The sequence below is a fragment of the Mizuhopecten yessoensis genome, unplaced genomic scaffold (genome assembly GCF_002113885.1).
Source record: "Mizuhopecten yessoensis strain PY_sf001 unplaced genomic scaffold, ASM211388v2 scaffold3135, whole genome shotgun sequence".
Classification (NCBI taxonomy): domain Eukaryota; kingdom Metazoa; phylum Mollusca; class Bivalvia; order Pectinida; family Pectinidae; genus Mizuhopecten; species Mizuhopecten yessoensis.
In genome coordinates, this window is record NW_018404893.1 from 12,317 (window position 1) to 26,824 (window position 14,508).

General features: G+C 35.2%; 1 long non-coding RNA gene across 9 annotated transcripts; it reads left to right on the forward strand.

The window, feature by feature from the left end:
- The first annotated feature begins 364 nt into the window (after nt 1-364).
- LOC110447034 lies at nt 365-14,100 on the forward strand. Of its 9 annotated transcripts, none has more exons than XR_002462543.1 (5): nt 365-750; nt 2,661-2,816; nt 11,447-11,582; nt 12,908-13,012; nt 13,348-14,100. It is a non-coding gene; the product is annotated as an uncharacterized LOC110447034 (long non-coding RNA). The 9 variants fall into 9 exon arrangements; XR_002462544.1 differs by lacking the exon at nt 365-750 and adding an exon at nt 1,126-1,553; XR_002462542.1 differs by lacking the exon at nt 2,661-2,816 and having other exon boundaries at nt 368-750.
- Nucleotides 14,101-14,508: the final 408 nt, after the last annotated feature.

Consider the following 14,508-nt stretch of genomic DNA (forward strand, 5'->3'; position numbering starts at 1 on the left):
AGTGATTTTCTTTTACAAGGAACACGGAACAAAGTCGCATTTAAAAGAAGATTGTATTATTAGGTTAATAACAAAAGACATTAAATATAAGTATTGTTTTTAAAAAATAATGATGTAAAGAAATCGGATTTTTTTTTACATTTATGAAAAATGAAAATCAACATCTAAATGTATGCTTTTGTAGTCAACATTACCATAACCTTATTGTTTTATGCGACTTTGCTTTAATTTAATGAAATTTGAAATCTGAGAAAATGTAGCTCCATACTATGGAAGGGGATCACCGCCATAATTATTTTTTATAGAATTAGTTACTTCTGGTTTTGAATCTAATTCTATGTACATTTGTATTATTTCCCTAGTTCATAAGTTCTATAATTAGTTACTTCTGGTTTGGAATCTAATTCTATGTACATTTGTATTATTTCTCTAGTTGATTAGTCTAGTGTCTATTTTCCATGCTATGTACATTTGTGTTGTTTCACTCGTTTACAAATCTATTGCGTGTTCATTCCATGCTATGCTAGTTTTACCGATCGCGATTTCGACATCGTTTATGATGGAGCGCAGCTTGTCGTCTTAATGAGGAACTAAAATTCTAGAATTTATTCTAGAATTTTAGTTCTCATTAAGACAACAGCCGGCGCTTAAATCGCCAACGAAATTCGCGGAAAATAATGCTCGCTCCCTTAAACCGGAAACAGACCCGATTGTGGCAGTAGATTTTGGGAAAATGCAGTCGACAGTGCGGTAAGTCTTGGTTATGACATCAATATTGAACTGTAATCTATATAGGTTTGAGCCAAAATTGTTTGTATCGTAGCAGAAAATCGTCATATTTATAGTTAGTTAGGATGCCGTAGCCATAATGAAATCCCACAAGTATTTGGTAACTGGCAAAATGTTAACCCTGCACACAGGCGTTCGTTGCAAATCATCAAATGCATGTCTGAAATACAGAACTGATATTGGTGCTGTCATAGCTTGACAAAGGGACAAGTCGGTCTTGGAAGGTTGCGACACGTTTAATAGCGAGCGCAGCGAGCTCTTTTTGTATCGTATGCGTGGTATATTATATAGTTCAAGCAAAAATCTAAATATAGTAACACAAAACGAAACTACAATACTATGCGATCTTTTTTCTTTACATCGTGCAGAACGGACTTTAAAATTTGCGACTCTCTGATTGTTATTAATAGATCAGAAGTTAAAAATTCACCGTTTTAAACATCTCTGTGGGAATAGAAAATATGTTTCACATCGTAACTTATTTGCGTAAACTTTGCAAATGTATTTGTTATGGTTTGGAATGTTTCTTCATTAAAACGGGTTTAAAAATTAAAGTTTTCGATGTTTTTGACGAATCACGTTAAGCAATAAAAATGTTTGTGGTCTGAAAGTCGCGGGCTTCAAAATTTGCTACATTTTGATTGGTTGAAAAGACCGGAACAGATCAACTTCGCCGGGAATAAGAACACGGGAGGGTAAAGGCCTACCGATCGACAAGAGTAGCTATTGAGCGAATTTTACCAGTATTGACCTCTCACAGACAGGTATTATGTTTGACTCTAAGGTCTACTGATTTCAATATATGCCTGTCACTCTATCATCAAGAAAACAGTCGTCAGCTTCACGAAAGCTAGGCCTGTGCAAGTCTAGTCTCAACGACAATGCTGATGTGCCGCCTGGGGTATGTCACTATGTACGTGCATAAATGTGTACTTTTATGTGGGTTAAAGGTGATTGAAATAATTTATGCTTTGCCTACTTTGTCGGTTCGTGTCAGTGTCACAATATGCTGTTTAATGCTGTAGATCGCGAGGTTTCCATACATCAGGAAATCTGGGACAAGTTACTTTGACAAAGGACTAGTAAATAATCTATTTAACTAGTCCTGTGTACTACCAAGCAAAAAAAAGTAAGTGTCTAACCCTGGGAAAATGATTTGTGAACTGCTTTGAGACGACCTAGGAAATAGGTTGTGATGAAGCGGTATATACATTTGTAAGAACCTCAAATTATTATTATAGGCAACTACCAAAGTTTCCCCCAGGTCTGTTACCACCCAGAAATACACTCATGCTAGCCCCTTCCAGGAGTCATACAGGGCTAGGATATACAATATAGTAATTAGTTCAGTGGTCATCCAGGGCTAAGATATACAACATATAAATAAGTGAACTATAGGTTACAGGTTGATTTTGAAAAAATACAAACAAGCCCAACTTATGTTTCATAGTAAACATCAACATTTGTTTACTAGTTCGGGGCTTTGGGCTTGTCAATTTAGGCAAATATGTAGATTTTTCATGAACCGAAAAAAAATTGGACATTGTTTACGTGAACTAGGCAAACATATGCGTTATGGTTTGAAGTGTTTCTTCCTTAAAACGGGTTTAAAAATTAAAGTTATCGACGTTTTTGACGAATCATGTTTCGCAATACAAATATTTGCGGTTTAAAAATCGCGGGCTTCAAAATTTGCCACATTCTAATTGGTTGAAAAAGACCGGAACAGGAAACTTCACTGGGAAGCCTGCATGATCAATATAAGAGTTTGGAGTGAATTTTAACAGTTTTGACCTCATCACAGACAAGTTTCATGTTTGACTCTAAAAGGTCTACCAATTTTGATATGTGTTTTTCACTCTTTCAACAAGAAAACAACTGTCGGCTTCACGAAAGATAGGCCTGTGCAAGTCTAGTCACTTCAGTGCAAAGGAGAACCGATCAGACGAAGAGATTCTTTGTTTATCAACGACAATGCTGATGAGCCCCCTGAGATACATGTATGTACGCGCATGTGTGGGTTAAAGGTAAGTATGCGTAGCCTACTTTGTCAGTTCGTGTCTGTGTCACAACACCATTCCCCCGTCCCCCTCCCTACCCTGGTCTGATTTGCTTCAAGTCAGTCGCACATGCTATACTGATATGGGTCACAGAAGATGGAAAGTCGAGGGGGATTCGAGATTCATTTATATATAATAAGGCAGCAATTGCTGGTAGTTTGTAATGGGTTAAGATGTACAAAATATATTTAGACGTGTTGAAAAAAGTATCTTTTTACAAGTTATTTAATCAGTTTTGTCTCATCTATTTAATTAAAAACAACGAAACTTACAAAAAATGACAAACATCAAGCATTCTATTAAGTCTCCTTAATGCATATTATATATATATGTGTGTATGTGTGTTATGGACTGTGGTCTGAGTGTACAAACATATATATGATTTGCTAAGAAAGTGTTTTATAAGTTTTCAAATGTCATCAAATAATGTTTCTTTTTCTTTCTTATAATTATAACTTGGTTGAATGTTCTAGCCTATATGTTTGTAAGTGTATATGAGTGTGTCTTGTTGAGCAATGTATTAAATGTATGCTTTCTGTCCATCTATACCGATTAAGAGAAGACTTATATAGGCTAAGCCTCTTGTCTCATCCAATTGTTCAAATTTTTTTGTCCAATAAAATGTGTTGAAATAAATAAGCCCCCTTTACATGTACCAGGGATGTGTAGTGGACTACACATCCCTGCATGTACAATGTCTTTTACCATTAAAGTTATTATTTCTAATATTTGTTCTACCTTTAATTGTATCTGTATTTAATAAAGGCATTAATTGCACTTATTTTTTGTAAACAAATGATATATGGTTATAAATGATAAATACATACTTGCCAACCTTTTGATTTTTTTTATGGGGGAGAAGCCGTGTGCTCAAAAGAAAATATTACAAAAATATTAATAATTATAAAAGATGTGTATATAAACAAGAGGCCCAATGGGCCTGCATCGCTCACCTGGTATTAATCTCACACTTGTAAACTTAAAAGTGGACTGAAATACAGCTTCAGGCAGAATATCAGTGTGACCTTGAATGTCAAACAATGACATTAGGTTGAAAGTGGGTCAAGGTCATTCATTTGAACAAATTTGGTAGCCCTGATTGCTACAGGCCAAATATCAGTACCCTGGGCCTTTTGGTTATTGAGAAGAAGTTGTTTGAAGATTTTAAGACATTTGCCACCTGTGACCTTGAAAGTTGGTCAAGGTCATTCATTTGAACAAACTTGGTAGCCCTTCATCCCAGCATGCTACTGGCCAAATATCATCACCCTAGGCCTATTGGTTATTCAGAAGAAGTTGTTTAAATGTTCTAAACATATTTAACCATATGACCTTGAATATAAACCAAGGTCATTTATTTGAACAAACTTAGTAGCCCTTCATCCCAGCATGCTTCTGGCCAAATATCATCACCCTAGGCCTATCGGTTATTCAGAAGAAGTTGTTGAAAGTTTTTAAACATATTTGACCCCTGTGACCTTGAATATAAATCAATGTCATTTATTTGAACAAACTTGGTAACCCTTTATCCCAGCATGTTACTGGCCAAATTTATGCACCCAAGGCCTATTGGTTATTCAGAAGAAGTTGTTTAAATGTTTTAAACATATTTGACCCCTGTGACCTAGAATATAAGTCAAGGTCATGTATTTGAACAAACTTGGTAGCCCTTCATCCCAGCATGCTTCTGGCCAAATATCATCACCCTAGGCCTTATGGTTACTGAGAAGAAGTTGTTTAAAGTAAAATGTTGACGACGGACGCCGCACCATGCCATAAGCTCACTTGGCCCTTCGGGCCAGGTGAGCTAAAAAAGAACACTTTAGAGTGTCAAATTGCCAATCGTCTTTTTAGTTGTTCTTCATGATGAAATCATGAGGTAACAGAATAATTAAGCAAGTTTAATTACTGGCTGAAAATGGTCAATTCTAGCACGGACTTAGATAGCAATCTAATTCCGTGGTCTGACCTACGAGTCGAAAGGTGTTAAGGGGACGTAACTCACGAGATCTGGAAAAATAAGCTACATGTAGATATGATTCGTCAATCCACCAAGGAATTAGACTAGACCTGGGTCCATGACTTTGACTGATTTTTATATGTTTCACTTTTCGAAACGTGTGAAATAATCAGTTCTTAAATATGAAAATGAAAAATTGATTAACTGATTACATGTAACGTTTTAGTCAATTTAAACTACGTGTATAATCCATTCAGATACGTGGTCACTCACAAACTCTACTAACAGGTCATTGATATATCTGGTCACACACTCTAATTATACTATAAACCACTGAGATACCTGGTCACAATCACTGGTAATAGTTCACTGAGTTACATGTACCTAGCAATAGTCACGAACAGTAACAGACGCACTACCTATGGACAACTGAGATACCTGATCACAAAAAATATAGTTCACTGAGATACCTTTACACAAAAACTTACTATAGACCACTGAGATCCCTGTGGTTACAAACTCTCACTATAGACCACTGAGATACCTGGTTACAAACACTTATCATAGATCATTGAGATACCTGGTCACAAACACCTACATTAAGACTTTTGATGCAACACTTCCTCAGAGATCAAGTAAAGATAAATTTTTAAAAAAAAAATATCACGTTTATGAGGTGTTTACATAATTGAGTTGTTAGTTTGTAAACAACTTCATGACGAGCACTGCTTTAATATGTTATTTGCATTCATAGCCTTACGCATCGAGATATACACAGGTGTGAAAGTTAAGTGTATAATTTACAAAATTATATAATATGTAGTGTGGCAGGTTTTGACTGTATTGTATTGGAGGTAATTTAAAAGCCTTGCAGCTGTGAACACGTCAGGTTTGTTTTCAGAAGTTGAAATCATTAATATTATCTTGAGCAAATCTAAATAATTTCATAACTGACGCACCCTTAAAAGCTTTTAACTTTTTGATGTATTGGTTTTGTGCATCCAATAAAGTTTGTTATAGTCATGAATATGAATAACATATCTTCTGATGTCGATTACATTTTAGATTAATTTTAGAGATACAGTTTGAAGATGCTTCACGATCTGTAGATTTCTTTACACACATGTACCACGCCACCAATTGTAAAAGTTCAATTTATCATAACTCTGTCAATATTCAAATATCTAGCTGAAGTTTGGTACATAGGTGTATCATAGTCATATGGATAACACACAGGGGCTCAGTTTCAGGATACTAGTACTTTCGGTTAATAATAAACCTATACACACCAGTAAATAACAACAACACTTTTTATCCGGTGTTTACACATCCTTAAACCTATACCCTCAATTTTTATAAGGTTTACCATTTTGATAACTAAATGTATGAGATACCTAAAATTGAAACATATTGTATGAAGGTTCTTATAATTATGTGAATTTAAGGGTTTTCCCCTGTCAACTACAAGTAAATGTAGAGATTCAACTGGGGAGAATTTACTGTGATAACTTGTCATGAATAACCTGAATGTACCAGTATATGTGTGCAATCTTATTTTTGACAATTATATTGCAGAATCATAATTAATATTAATGGAAAATTAAGGATCTTTTTATTTTACTGGTATATATCTTGGAATGAAAAAAAATCATAATTAATTTTTACACATTGCAAATTGTAGTTCTGAGCCTGGCATAAACTTGGATAATACCGGTATATTAATTTCAAATGTGATAAGAAAAGCAGAAGGAGAATGTAAATATAAATGCAAAGGTTAAAACATTTTAAAAATGGAAATAAATCTTGAAAGAAAAGGTTAGTTGTGCTATATATATTTCTATAGTGTAGTGGTCATCACACTCGCCACTCTTTGGTGGGAGACCCAGGTTCAAATCCTGGTGGAAATAATAGTACAACTTGAAATTATGTTAATACTACAAACATATATAAACATAAACTACTAATTATATACAACTCATTTCCCATTACTTGGTACATTTCATATAAATATATATATATATACTTGTTAATTTGTTCTTTACTGCATACAACAACAGGACATTCGAACATCTTGGTGGGCAGTGAGTATTACATTTATGATTTGTGAACTTAAGCTAGAAAATGGATTTTTTTTGTTTTCAAAGTCTTGGTGTTGACCTCTTGTGAATGCCATTTGTCCATCATAGTAACCACTTCAGTTATGTTTATGCCGACGCCATAAAATTGGGGGGGGGGTGTGCATATAGTGTTGCCCATGTCCGTCCCGTCCCGATTCAATGTAAACACCCGTCCTGTCCGTCCCATCCCGTCCCATCCTGATTTAGCAACTTCATTCTTTGACAGATTTTAGTCAAACTTTATTAATTTTATAAGGTACAACCCTCCATAAATTGGGGGGGGGGCATATAGTGTTGCATGTCCGTCCTGTCTCGATTCAATGTAAACACTTAGCAACTTCATTCCTTCATGGATTTTGGTCAAACTTTATGCAAAGGTCAATTATGAGTATACTTCGGACATTGTTGTGTTGCAGGGTTCCAAGGTCAAGGCCAAGGTCACTGTTGCTATATATAGAAAATCATCAACTGGCCAAACTTTATGCAAATGTCAAATATGAGCATACTTCGGACATTGTTGTGTTTCGGGGTTCCAAGGTCAAGGCCAAGGTCACTGTTGCTATATATAGAAAATAAGTGTAGTACCTTGTGTGTGTGCATGTTTCAGGGTATCAAGATCAAAGTGGTTGTAACTTTTTATAGAACACTGAAACTAATTTTACATGGCAGGGGGGCATTTATGTCTTACAGACATTTTCTTGTTTGAAGGAAAGTTCCATGGTCAAATGCAAGCCAAATTTATGAATTACATGTGGATCTAATCTGCAAGGGGTTTGAGCCCAACAGAGGTAAAATTGACTAAATTTTCAATGGTCTTCTTATTCAGGCACAGAAATGCTAGAATCAAATACTCTTCATAGATGGAATTAAGGTCCTGTAGGCCTGTTCCAAATTTATGAATATTTTACTACCTCTGGATCATTCATTCCTCCTTGAGAAGGGGTTAATGTTTAGGCTTAAGCAAAAAAAAAAGTTTTTCATGCAACATTCCAGAGAATCTCATTTTAATTTCATGGATCAATATACTTACAGGGTAATAACAAATGTAAGAATTTAAATGAATTTCTATGCATTTCAATGGTTGTTATTCTGTCAAGAATGTGGTCAGGATCCCATGACCATAACAGGAAGAAAGTGTATGTGATCTTTGCCGGACTATTAATTAAAATGATCTTCATGGATACAAAGTAGGTGATAAAATGTTCCCTACGGTCCACAGGAAAATTTAAGGTAGGTCATGATCAGGTTATCCAAAGCATATGTAATCTTGTTTTTGGCCTTACTGTTGTTTATATTGGGAAATAACATTTTTGGGTATATTTGTTTACTCTCAGTGGGAACAAAGTTGGTTGGAATGACTATCATGTGACTGAATTTTTATGGTATGAAAATTAAGAACCTGGCCCTTCCCTAGGGCCTATAGGGAGGGGCCAAAGAGGGAAAATTGGCTGAAATTTCAACATTCTTCTTCTTCAGATCCAGATATGCTAGAATCAAACACTCTTCATGGATGGAAAGGTCCTAAGTCGCTATATCTGAAATTGTTATTTCATTACCCCCGTGTCATTCATTCCTCCACTATATCCTTTTTTTTTTGAAAATTGTCAGCGATATATACCGTATGTCAGACAATTATGTACCCACCATAAATTATATCAATAATATATGTTGGTCACTCCTAATATGAATTTCTCTCAGGGAATTCAAAAAACCTTTTTTGGATTGTATGAACTTTTTTTTGTTTTTGTTTGATTTTTACATCACTACAACAAATAACATAATTGCTTTACAACTCAGGTCCATGTATCACTTGTATAACTTGGTGAGATCACTGTTGTATATTTATCACTTCTGTTTTGTAATTGCTATGGTCCTGTTTATATCTATTGCAGCGTCTGGATTCTGAAGATACTGGTACAGTGGTATGCTTTAGGTTCAAAATATGTTCACGATATAATGCTTTCTTACATTAAAATGTAAATGATTAAATTTTTTATCATTTGGTTATTCAAAAGGAATGGATATTGCAGCCATTGCTTCTCCAATATTGGAATATTGAGAAATTGAATGCTGGTTTAGAGTTACAAAATGGGTACCATAGCTACCTAATACTGATTGAGAATCATCTTTGAGCTAATTTTATTGCCTTTGCATGTCACCTACAGACCAGGTAAAGCTTGTAAATGAAGGATGCTGTATTCATCAGTTGTTTGTTGTTTGTCTGTCTGTTCTTAGAAATGACCATGCTCTTTGCAGGTCATAAAAAGATTAATACACATACTAACTGCTCCCAGGGTCCTGTCACCCCAGCATGGTGACCTTATAACATTGGAATGGTTGAATTTTTTAGTGTCCTATAATGAAAAACACCTACTGGCAATCCGGAGGCACGGTAGTCTAGTGGTAGGACACTGGGCTCGTGACCGAGGGGTTGCAGGTTCGAGTCACGGCACGGCACTGTGTTGTATCTTTGAGCAAGATACTTTGCTCCGCTTGTTCCAGTCTACTCAGCTATAAATGAGTATGTGGTTGGACAGTGCTATAATTGTAGAATGCTAACTGTGAGTGCCGGAATGGCAGCACCGGATGTATGGTCCCCAGGGAGTTGAGAATGATATTGGCTGGTTGCAAAGGTCCTATAACCAAGGATAATAATTTATGAATCACTTTAAGATGACCTACGAACTAGGTTGTGATAAAGCGGTATATAGGAACCTCAAATTATTATTATTATTATAGACAAATACCAAAGTTTTCCCCAGCCAGGTCTGTCACCACCCAGAAATGCACTCATGCAAGGGACAGGGCTAAGATATACAACATAGTAATAAGTGAACTATAGTTTACAGGTTGATTTTGAAGAAAAATATACAAGCCCAACTCATGCTTCATAATGAACATAGACATTTTTTACTAGTTCGGGGCATCGGGCTAGGCAATTAGAGGGACATATGTTCTATACTATTTCACCTGGGGTAACCAGATTTGGTGAACAACGACAGCTTTGGATGGCAGCGTGCACGGTGCAAGAATTTAGAAGGTCACTCCAGTTGTATGACCTCACTGTGACCTATGCTTTGACCTTTGACCTTTACATTTGAAAATATTTGTCCTGGGGCATATCATCTATACTATTTCACATGCAGTAACCATGCAGATTTGGTGCGTAAGGTTTAGGTTACTGTGACATATGACTTGACCTTTGACCTTTACTTTTGAAAATGTTCGTCCGGGCATATCTTTTATACTTTTTTACCTGGAGTAACTAGATTTGGTGTACGAGGACATCTTGGGATGTCAGAGTGTACATAATTAGGTCATTGTGATCAATGACTTGACCTTGACCTTTGCATTTAAAAATGTTTGTCCGGGGCATATATTCTATACTATTTCACCCTGAGTAACCTGATTTGAAGAACAAGGACATCTTGGGATGGAGGAGTGAAGTAGATCACTATAACCTCACTGTGACCTATGCTTCCTGACATAAGTGTACTGTTTGTTAAAGATAGCAATTCTTACCGGTGAGTGACTATGGATCGCATTGCAATACTTTGACTTTTTAACAAACATTGCAAATTAGATCCTATTTCTATCATTTTGTCTTGACAAATTTTGATGCTAAAAGGGATCAGGCGATATATTGACAAAGGTGTTGAAACAGAGACGTATATAACTTTATACGTCTCTGGTTGAAATAATAGTAAATTAGTAACAACAAAAAGGCCTACATGAAATATCTGGCAGGTTTTCTTAATTAAGATTCTATTTTTTATAACCACCATTTATTTCTTTTTCATGTCAGAATATTTGACGCACCTTTGTCCTAATGAGGGATTCTGTTCATTTTGTAACCTTAAAGCCCTTAGCTGGGGCGCTGCAGGCGCCCGAGATCTACACTATCATCACAAAGGTTACCGAACTATGTGCGCTCGCTTATAGGCAGTGCCTATTTCATATTACGTTGTGTAGAAAGTAAAACTTTGATATCAAGTATCCAATCACAAGTGTTTGAAATTCTGACTGTAAATTGAGATAAAAATCATATAAAAAATAAGGGTATTAGGCTTAGTCTACTACAAAAAAAGTAGAAATACCCTTATGTTTTATATGATTTTTATCTCAATATTTACAGTAAGGATTTCAAATACCTGAACAGCCTGAAATTAGCATAAAAATCAAGATTTAAATTTTCTACTGTTATTAGTTCGTGATGACATCAGATTCAATCAGGTATGCCTCATTCGAGGAAAATGTGCATAACCCTGGCCTGCCCATATGCAGTTCTTGCAGATGTCATATTAAAACATATAGGAGGTGATAAATCTATAACTATAGTTCATGGGAACAGTGGTTATTGAGTGATATTGGATGTCAATATTGTTAACCAATTATCAAACATATCTTCGATTTAAGTTAATTTGAAATACTTGTTTTAAGTCGTTATCAATTTTTTTTATGTGCATTATGTACAACATTTAGCAAATATTACTGAAATCTCAATGACATAATTGTTGTAGGTCTGGTTTGGTAAGCATGAAGTGTTATGAAGTGCCAGTTTGCCAACCTGATCACTGGTTTTTGACAGCAGACCGTCTACTTCATTGATACTCTGAATAACTCCTGCAGTGAAGAGGCATTTCCTGAACAATGGAGGTAGTGCATATTAAAATGTATCATGTTTCACAATGTTTGAAACTGTTTATATGCTGGTATACATGTAAATTATTATTAGGTCACCACCCGTCTGTAAACTTTTAGATATTTTCTTAAGAACCGGGGAATGAATCTTTTTAAACTTGGTAAGCTTCATCCTTGGTGTCCACTTGTCCTGAAGTCGAACAGCTCAGTGGGTTTTGACTACATTTGGCCTTGAGTTCGAGTATCCTTGGTCAAAAGGGACCCAATTTTGTATAAACAGAGGGTGTGACCCTCCTGGGGGCAGAGGAGCGGGGTCCAATAGGGGGGAAATATTGATAAGTGTTTAAATTATTCTCTTTCAATATGCTGAGAGACAGAGCCTATAGTTGCAGTACATGATGTATTTAATCACAATATGTTCCCGTGGTTGTTTCAATATCCAGTTGAGGGATTCAGGCCCTCTAGGCCTCTTGTTTGTCTCTTTATTTTTTTTTACATCTAATGGTAACTAGTGATGGGCCAATACTTGATAATATGACTCAAAATTGATAAGCTTGCCTTTTCAATTATTGATTACGGGTACAAATTCCATAATTTGATCTGTCCATTACTGAACTCAAGTGTCAAATGTAGATTGTAAGTCTGAGCTATTTATTTTGTTAAAGGCTTAACAAAAATAAATCAGGTTGGCTTCCTGTTACATGTTAAGTGATTCCTTGAAATTTTACCAAAATAATAGGTAGGCATAAAAAAATAGGATGGTTTCCTGTTACATGTCTGAACAAAAATAGGAATTAGGGTTGGGTACATGTACATGTAGTTAATGTTTTTTCCTTTTTCACAACGCTTATGTAGGAAGTGATTCTGACTTTAACAGTGCTTCCTTGAAATTTGACAAAAAATAGAGGAGGCACAAATCATTAGGGAGGGTAACTGGAAACAAACAACATTTCTTGTTTGGCTCAATATTTATTATATGATTGATGTTATAGTTAATTATGTAAAATACTGAAGCAGGAAACCTAATGTATAGTTAACAACTCTGTCTATTGATTCAGTAATTAAGCACCATAAAATTATAGACTTCATAATTATGCAATCATTCATCCATCAGTTTACTACTTCCAGTAAACTGACCATCGGATATGCTTTTGAAACCAGATGCCTGTCACTTAGGTGACATTTAATGCAAAGACATATTAAACACACTACAATTAAACTTCATGCTGATCAATAAAAGAATTTAATATTTTGTTAAGTTACCTAAATGGAATGTCAAGATTTATATGGATAACCCGTCATAGTTTTAACTTGTTATTTGAATTGTCCTCTTTATTCAGCGACATCCTCGAGACACAATAACAGAAGCTTTCTAAAGACATGCAAACCATGAGATGGAAACTTGCTTTGTAATTCACTACCAGTGACTGGCAGTCCTGAAACAGGTGGTTAGCTTAAGTATATTCAAAATGAGGTGTTATTATAATAAATTAGTCCTATTATCATAAACACAGTTTCGAAGTTCCATAGTGGGATCTGTATATATACTTAAAATATATGTTTCTTCTATGAAATGATGCTGATGTATTCAAGGTATATTATGTTTTATTGTAGGTTTAGTATGAACCAACTTTTAGTCAAATTTCAAAAATTGAATGGGTGACCTCGCAGAGTATATATTGCTATTCTCCCACAAAAGCATATCATACAGTTACAACTATCATATCTACAGTGTCTATGTCTGATTCATGACAATATTTTATTTTTATTTTTTCTCCAGAATGTCCAACTTTTCTTGGCAAATCCAGACCTACCATCAGGATGCAGTGTCATGTAAGACACTGCAAGAGCTTTGTCTTTCTGGGATTCCTAAGCCTTTGAATGGAGAAAACAAGACATTGCTGCATATATGACGATGAAAATACCATATTGTTGGACATTAATTAAAAAGAGCATTGACCAATGACATGTATACCGTGGCTAGTGATTGATAATTGTTGTGATTTTTCTGATTTGGCCATACAGTCAGAATGAAGGAAAGACAAATATCATGGTTCATGAACTTCAGATACACTTTTAAGCTCCTCTGGTACAAACTGTCATAATCTTATGGTATAGTGAAGTGTCTGTCATAAGTCTGTCTGTCAACTTTTTCTTTAAATTACTTTTTTAAATTGAAAATCACAGGGCCCTTATATTTGGTCAGCAAGTACTTGGGATAAATACTTTAAAGTTTCATCATGTAGATTACCTTGACCTTCTTTCAAGGTCACAGGTGTCCAAAACAGGCATCAGTTTCTTAAAAACTGGTCTTGAGTCATGATATTTCATGATGATTATATTTTATTCAGTATTCCTTTGCATTGCTTTGTTTAAAAAATATTTTTTTCAAATTGTTCCATCAAATATATGTACATGTATGTAGATATATGTAATGACAGCATACTTGTTGATAACTTTGTCGTAGCGATTGTTTTGTTAACTTTTATGCATATTGATATTTTTTTATGAAATTAAATCATTGTTTATCTTCATTTTTGTATGTTTGCCTCACAACAGAAACGTATACGTCTCTGCTCACAAGTAACATTTATTATTCCCAGCCCCTACTCAACGAAGTTTACAGAGGATGAATAAATGGATTCGGTCTCACCCTCCATTCCCATTAAGAAAAAGTGTTGGGTCCATTTCTGGGTACATCTAGGTAATACATGCATAATGATGGCATCAATGACACAGCTATAGGGACACTAATTAATGTGTGTAGATGCTGAATTTGACTTACATTTTAGACTCCAGTGACTTCCTTCTACATTGTACATCAGTGCACATTAAGAAAAGTTGTGTAAGTCCATATCTCGGTAACAAAAACTATTATATTGGTAAAATTTTAATTAATGATGCAGGTAGGGTTGCTCTCCTGAATGCATGATGAGGATGC